We start from the raw sequence: 8,823 nt of genomic DNA, 5'->3' as shown, positions 1-8,823 counted from the left end.
GATTGCTGTTATGTTTGCATTGTTTGCATATGTTTGCTTGTTTAATGATTCTATTTGAGGATAGGAGTACTAAATATGCAGATAAATTTAGTATGCAATATTGAATAATAATTTTAGTGATTTGTTACAGTAGAAAATGATAAGGTTTTTGCATTGGTTTATACTAACTTATCTCACGAGTTCTTGTTGAGTTTGGTGTGGATGAAGCTTTCGAGATTTAGGAAACCGAGATATAAAAGGAATTAAGAGACAAAAAATCTCAAGCTTGGGGATGCACAAGGCACCCCAAGATAATATTTCAAGAAGTCTCAAGCATCCAAGCTTGGGGATGCCCCGGTAGGCATCCCACCTTTCTTCTTCAACAACTATCGGTTAGTATCGGTTGAACCTAAGTTTTTGCTTCTTCACATGATGTGTGCTATCCTTGAAATGTCATTTTGTTTTGTGTTGCTTGCTGCTTGAATATAATACCAAGATCTGAAATTCTTAAATGTTAGAGAGTCTTCACATAGCTACATAATTATTCAACTACTCATTGATCTTCACTTATATCTTTCAGAGTAGCTTGTCATTTGCTCCAGTGCTTCACTTATATCCTTTTAGAGCACAACGGTGGTTATATTTTATAGAAATTGTTGATCTCTCATGCTTCACTTATATTATTTTGAGAGTCTTTTAGAACAGCATGGTAATTTGATTTGGTAATAAAATTAGTCCTAATATGATGGGCATCCAAGATAGGTATAATAAAAACTATCATATAGAGTGCATTAAATACTATGATAAATTTGATACTTGATAATTGTTTTGAGATATAAAGGTGGTAATGTTAGAGTCATGCTAGTTGGGTAATTATGAAACTGAGAAACACTTGTGTTAAAGTTGGCAAGTCCCATAGCATGCACGTATGGTGAACGTTGTGTGACAAATTTTAAGCATGGGGTGTTCTTTGATTGCCTTCCTGATGAGTGGAGGTCGGGATCGCGCGATGGTTAACTCCTACCAACCCTTCCCCTAGGAGCATGCGTAGTAGTACTTTACTTCGAGGGCTAATAAACTTTTGCAATAAGTATATGAGTTCTTTATGACTAATGTGAGTTCATGGATTATACGCACTCTTACCCTTCCGCAATTTGCTAGCCTCTACGGTACCGTGCATTGCCCTTTCTCACCTTGAGAGTTGGTGCAAACTTCACCGGTGCATCCAAACCCCGTGATACGATACACTCTATCACACATAAACCTCCTTATATCTTCCTCAAAACATCCACCATACCTACATATTATGGCATCTCCATAGTTATTCCGAGATATATTGCCATGCAACTTTCCAACGTTCCATTTATTATGACACGCTCCATCATTGTCATATTGCTTTTGCATGATCATGTAGTTGACATCGTATTTGTGGCAAAGCCACCTTTATAATTCTTTCATACATGTCGCTCTTGATTCATTGCATATCCCGGTACACCGCCGGAGGCATTCACATAGAGTCATATTTTGTTCTAAGTATTGAGTTGTAATTCTTGAGTTGTAAATAAATAAAAGTGTGATGATATTCATTATTAGAGCACTGTCCCAAGTGAGGAAAGGATGATGGAGATTATGATTCCCCCACAAGTCGGGATGAAACTCCAGACTTTATGAAAAATAAAAGAGGCCAAAGAAGCCCAAATAAAAAAGTAGGCCAAAGAAGCCCACCACATAAAAAAAGAATAAAAAAAGAGAAAAAATGAGATAAAAAGAGAGAAGGGACAATGTTACTATCCTTTTTCCACACTTGTGCTTCAAAGTAGCACCATGATCTTCATGATAGAGACTTTCCTATGTTGTCACTTTCATATACTAGTGGGAATTTTTCATTATAGAACTTGGCTTGTATATTCCAATGATGGGCTTCCTCAAAATACCCTAGGTCTTCGTAAGCAAGCAAGTTGGATGCACACCCACTTAGTTTCTTTTTTATGAGCTTTCATACATTTATAGCTCTAGTGCATCTGTTGCATGGCAATCCCTACTCCTCGCATTGACATCAATTGATGGGCATCTCCATAGCCTGTTGATTAGCCGCGTCAATGTGAGACTTTCTCCCTTTTTGTTCTCACATAATCCCTATCGTCATACTCTACTCCACCCATAGTGTTATATCCATGGCTTACACTCATATATTGCGTGAGGGTTGAAAAAGCTGAAGCGCGTTAAAAAGTATGAACCAATTGCTTGGCTGAAACCGAGGTTGTGCATGATGGGAGCATTTTGTGTGACGAAAATGAAGCATGGCCAAACTATATGATTTTGTAGGGATAAACTTTCTTTGGCTATGTTATTTTGATAAGACATGATTACTTTGTTAGTATGCTTCAAGTATTACTATTTTTATGTCAATATTAAACTTTTATGTTGAATCTTTTGGATCTGAACATTCATGCCACAATAAATAAAAATTACATTGAGAATTATGCTAGGTGGCATTCCACATAAAAAATTCTGTTTTTATCATTTACCTACTCAAGGACGAGAAGGAATTAAGCTTGGGGATGCTTGATACGTCTCCAACGTATCTATAACTTTTGATTGTTCCATGCTATTATATTATCTGTTTTGGATGTTTAATGGGCTTTACTATGCACTTTTATATTATTTTTGGGACTAACCTATTAACCGGAGACCCAGTCCAAATTGTTGTTTTTTGCCTATTTCAGTGTTTCGCATAAAAGGAATATCAAACGGAGTCCAAACGGAATGAAACCTTCGGGAGGGTTATTTTTGGAACAAACACAATCCAGGAGACTTGGAGTAGACGTCAGGGAAGCAAAGAGGTGGCCATGAGGGTCCAGGGCGCGCCCCCACCCTCGTGGGCCCCTCGTGGCTCCCCTGATCGACTTCTTTTGCCTATATATACTCATATACCCCAAAAACATCCAGGAGCATCACAGATCGGGAGTTCTGCCACCGCAAGCTTCTGTAGCCACCAAAAACCAATCGAGACCCTGTTCCGGCACCCTACCGGAGGGGCGATCCATCACCGGTGGCCATCTTCATCATCCTAGCACTCTCCATGACGAGGAGGGAGTAGTTCACCCTCGGGGCTAAGGGTATGTACCAGTAGCTATGTGTTTGATCTCTCTCTCTCTCTCTCTCTCTCGTGTTCTTGATTTGGCACGATCTTGATGTACCGTGAGCTTTGCTATTATAGTTGGATCTTATGATGTTTCTCCCCCTCTACTCTCTTGTAATGGATTGAGTTTTCCCTTTGAAGTTATCTTATCGGATTGAGTCTTTAAGGATTTGAGAACACTTGTTGTATGTCTTGCATGTGCTTATCTGTGGTGACAATGAGATATTCACGTGATCTACTTTTGATGTACGTGTTGGTGATGAACTTGCGGGTTCAGTGACCTTGTGAACTTATGCATAGGGGTTGGCACACATTCTCGTTTTGACCCTTTGGTAGAAACTTTGGGGCACTCTTTGAAGTACTTTGTGTTGGTTGAATAGATGAATCTGAGATTGTGTGATGCATATCGTATAATCATGCCCATGGATACTTGAGGTGACATTGTAGTATCTAGGTGACATTGGGGTTTTGGTTGATTTGTGTCTTAAGGTCTTATTCTAGTACGAACTCTATGATAGATAGAACGGAAAGAATGGCTTCGTGTTATTTTACTACGGACTCTTGAATAGATCGATCAGAAAGGAAAACTTTGAGGTGGTTTCGTAACCTACAATAATCTCTTCATTTGTTTTCCGCTATTAGTGACTTTGGAGTGACTCTTTGTTGCATGTCGAGGGATAGTTATATGATCTAGTTATGTTTTTATTTTTGAGATAACTTGCACTAGTGAAAGTATGAACCTTAGGCCTTGTTTCCTAGCATTGCAATACCGTTTACGCTCACTTTTATGATTAGTTACCTTGCTGTTTTTATATTTTCAGATTACAAAAACCTATATCTACCATCCATATTGCACTTGTATCACCATCTCTTCGCCGAACTAGTGAACCTATACAATTTGACATTGTATTGGGTGTGTTGGGGACACAAGAGACTCTTTGTTATTTGGTTGCAGGGTTGTTTGAGAGAGACCATCTTCATCCTACGCCTCCCACGGATTGATAAACCTTAGGTCATCCACTTGAGGGAAATTTTCTACTGTCCTACAAACCTCTGCACTTGGAGGCCCAACAACATCTACAAGAAGAAGGTTGTATAGTAGACATCAGCCCATTAAGGCCCATTACTTCCCCCAGCGAATTCCCGTAACTCTCCGGTACTCCGAAAAGTACCTGAATCACTTAGAACCTTTCCGATGTCCGAATGTAACCTTCCAATATATCGATCTTTACATCTCGACCATTTCGAGACTCCTCGTCATGTCCGTGATCTCATCCGGGACTCTGAACAAGCTTCGGTCATCAAATCACATAAACTCATAATACAAATCGTCATCGAACATTAAGCGTGCGGACCCTACGAGTTCGAGAACTATGTAGACATGACCGAGACATGTCTCCGGTCAATAACCAATAGCGGAACCTAGATGCTCATATTGGCTCCCACATATTGTACGAAGATCTTTATCGATCAAACCGCATAACAACATACGTTGTTCCCTTTGTCATCGGTATGTTATTTGCCCGAGATTTGATCATCGGTATCATCATACTTAGTTCAATCTCGTTACCGGCAAGTAGCTTTACTCGTTCCGTAATGCATCATCCCGCAACTAACTCATTAGTCACATTGCTTGCAAGGCTTATAGTGATGTGCATTACCGAGAGGGCCCAGAGATACCTCTCCGAAACACTGAGTGACAAATCCTAATCTTGATCTATGCCAACCCAACAAACACCTTCGGAGGCAACTATAGAGCATATTTATAATCATCCAGTTATGTTGTGACGTTTGATAGCATACAAGGTGTTCCTCCGGTATTCGGGAGTTGCATAATCTCATAGTCTGAGGAACATGTATAAGTCATGAAGAAAAGCAGTATCAATGAAAATATAACGATCATAATGCTAAGCTAACGAATGGTTTACGAGGTAACCCATTTGGTAAGAGAGTCCGAGGGACTTGGTGCACAAGTTTGTTTCACTGCATCAGTAGTATGTTGTTGCGTTGCATTTAAATTGATTAATTGTCATGATATTGTTTGCCATTATGCTTATGCTTTTTGTGAGCTTGCAAGTACATTCAATGTACTATCCTGGAGTGTCATGTTAGCTTTCAGGAAAGTCTTACCGGATCAGTGCTTCCCGAGTCTAGATCGTGTCCACATCGGTGTCCCTATGCTATGGAGTTCCACTTCATCGTCGTTCCGCTATCGCGTAGTTATCATGATCGAGGCCCCCTTCATGTTCATAAAATAATGTACATATTGTTCAACCGCATCGTGTGTGCCGCTTGGCTTCGCTACTTGATGTAATATCGAACGTATGTTTCCGCTAGCATCAATAAAGCGGTTGTTTTCTGTACTAAGTTGTTGTGTGTTGCCAGAAGACTTGATCTCTGGGCTGGCCATGCAAGGTAAACCGGTTGCTCTGAGCCGGGGTGCCACAGCACCACAAGTCCACCCTTAGTTTATCACACTTATCATGCATCCTTATCTTTTTCTCCTCCTAAATCTTCTTCCCTTGTGAAACCCTTCATAAGTGTCTCTTGAATATTGATAGTGAAATTTACTCGCAAGAAACTTCCTGCTGCCATAGTGTAATATGCATGTCACACTCCTAATCTCCTTCACTCGAAATAGGATTTCGCCTCGCTTTATATATAAAGCATCATCAGAAGAAGTACACGGCCGAATGATACAAGATGGTGAGGTAGCCCTCTTACAAAGCCGATCCTGAGATAAATGACACTCGCATGACGCACGCGACTATGCTACCGACAAAGCATCCCCAGAGAACTAAACACACCCCGCACTACGACCTAGCACACCTAAGCTCCGTAGCAACGCCCCCAAGAGGGAACAATGCGCTAAGCGTCGCCATTGCCAAGTCCACACGGGACAAAGATCTTCACCCGGAGCCTTGACACAAAGAGAAGAACCACAAAGATGTCTTCAAGAAGAACACGACACCCCTAGTGTCGCCATCGTCGGCACCAAGGCACAGAGCTTTCGCTCGGCAACTCATTTGTGTCACTTTGAGGTCGCCAGGTGAAGCACGGCGCTGCTAGAACTCCAGATCCGGATCGGGACGCCGCCCCTCCGAGAGAGAGGGCCCCTCCGAGAGAGAGGGCGGGCACGTCCGAGCTACCCACCGCAACACCTCCCCTTGCCCACACAACACGGGAGGAGAGCCACCACCACCGCAATGACACCCGCCGGAGAGCAATCATGCGAACCACCATCCGAAGGCGCCGCCCCGACATCCCTGTCTCCAGATACCATATGCCGCTCACATCACAACGCACTCAACCAAAGCAGGAGGAGCAACGACACTCCATCTAATCCTAGCCCAGCATTAGTTCCCGAGTCTAGGTAGGCCCCTCCACCATAGGAGGCACCGACACCCGCATCCACAGCCAATCTCGGTGGACTATGGGGGACACAACTCAGAGACTGCCGACGACCACCGCCGAGCTAGCGCCGGGCCCTTGGCCAGGCTAACTCACCAGATGCCATGACCCTGGTCACCGGCGTCGATCCGCGCACCGACACAGCGCTACCACGACCACCACCATCAAGCACCATACCCGCGAGCACTTCTCGGGCCAAGCCCGACCACTCCTACCCGAAGCACATGCTTCGATCCAACCCGGGCCCTGACCTGGCCCACCTGAGCACGAATCCTAGGTCTGGGCCTACCATCGTCACATATCCAGGAGAAGGAAGCCACCACCGCCACCCCACTCCGCCTGCATACCCATAGCTGCCTGATACGTCTCCAACGTATCTATAATTTTTTATTGTTCCATGATATTATATTACCTGTTTTGGATGTCTATGGTCTTTATTTTACACATTTATATCATTTTTGGGACTAACCTACTAACCGGAGGCCCACCCGTATTGCTGTTTTTTTGCCTATTTCAGTATTTCTAAGAAAAGGAATATCAAACGGAGTCCAAACGGAATGAAACCTTCGGGAGCGTGATTTTTGGAACGAACGTGATCCAGAGGAGTTGGAGTGCAAGTCAACAAGCAGCCGAGGTGGCCACGAGATAGGAGGGCGCGCCCACCCTTCTTGGGCGCGCCCCTTGTCTCGTGGGCCCCTCGTGCGGCCACCGACGTACTTCTTCCTCCTATATAAGCCTACATACCCCAAAAACATCCAGGGAGCCACCGAAGAAATATTTCCGCCACCGTAACCTTCTGTATCCGTGAGATCCCATCTTGGAGCCGTCGCCGACGTTCTGCCGGAGGGGGAATCCACCATGGAGGGCTTCTACATCAACACCATAGCCCCTCCGATGAGTTGTGAGTAGTTTACCACAGACCTTCGGGTCCATAGTTATTAGCTAGATGGCTTCTTCTCTCTTTTTGGATCTCAATACAATGTTCTCCCCCTCTCTTGTGGAGATCTATTCAATGTAAACTCTTTTTGCGGTGTGTTTGCCGAGATCCAATGAATTGTGGGTTTATGATCAGGTTTATCTATGAATAATATTTGAATCTTCTCTGAATTCTTTTATGTATGATTGAGTTATCTTTGCAAGTCTCTTCGAATTATCGGTTTGGTTTGGCCTACCAGATTGATCTTTCTTGCCATGGGAGAAGTGCTTAGCTTTGGGTTCAATCTTGCGGTGTTCTTACCTAGTGACAGAAAGGGTTGCAAGACACGTATTGTATTGTTGCCATCGAGGATAAAAATATGGGGTTTATATCATATTTCTTGAGTTTATCCCTCTACATCATGTCATCTTGCTTAATGCGTTACTCTGTTCTTATGAACTTAATACTCTAGATGCATGCTGGATAGCGGTCGATTTGTGGAGTAATAGTAGTAGATGCAGGCAGGAGTCGGTCTACTTGTTGCGGACGTGATGCCTATATACATGATCATGCCTAGATAATCTCATAATTATTCGCTTTTCTATCAATTACTCGACAGTAATTTGTTCACCCACCGTAATACTTATGCTATGTTGAGAGAAGCCTCTAGTGAAAACTATGGCCCCCGGGTCTATCCCTTATCATATAAGCTTTCAATCTACTTATATTTACATGTTTATTTTCTACATCTATATTATAAAATACCAAAAATATATTTATCTTATCATACTATCTCTATCAGATCTTACTTTCGCAAGTGGCCGTGAAGGGATTGACAACCCCTTTATCGCGTTGGTTACGAGTTCTTTGTTTGTTTGTGTAGGTTTGTGGTACTTGTGAGGATCCTCCTACTGGATTGATACCTTGGTTCTAAAAAACTGAGGGAAATACTTACGCTACTGTGCTGCATCACCCTTTCCTCTTCAAGGAAAACCAACGTAAGCTCGAGACATAGCAAGAAGGATTTCTGGCGCCGTTGCCGGGGATGTCTTCGCTCAAGTCAAGACATACCAAGTACCCATCACAAACTCATCTCCCTCACATTTACATTATTTTCCATTTGCCTCTTGTTTTTCTCTCCCCCACTTCACCCTTGCCGTTTTATTCCCCCTCTCTTTCCCAATCTTCTCTCTCTCTTTTTCTTGCCCTTTCGTTTGCTTGTTTGGTTGGAATAGATGCTTATTTATTGCTAAACAGAACCTAAGATCTATGGATCCTCATCCGGTTGCTAATATTTTTAAGAGATCCAATTATGATGAACCGATTGCTAGTGAGCTTTGTGCACTATATTATCTTTATGAAGCTTTGCTAAAAA

The sequence above is a fragment of the Triticum dicoccoides genome, chromosome 5B, assembly GCF_002162155.2.
Source record: "Triticum dicoccoides isolate Atlit2015 ecotype Zavitan chromosome 5B, WEW_v2.0, whole genome shotgun sequence".
Lineage (NCBI taxonomy): Eukaryota > Viridiplantae > Streptophyta > Magnoliopsida > Poales > Poaceae > Triticum > Triticum dicoccoides.
This window is presented reverse-complemented; position numbering follows the sequence as displayed.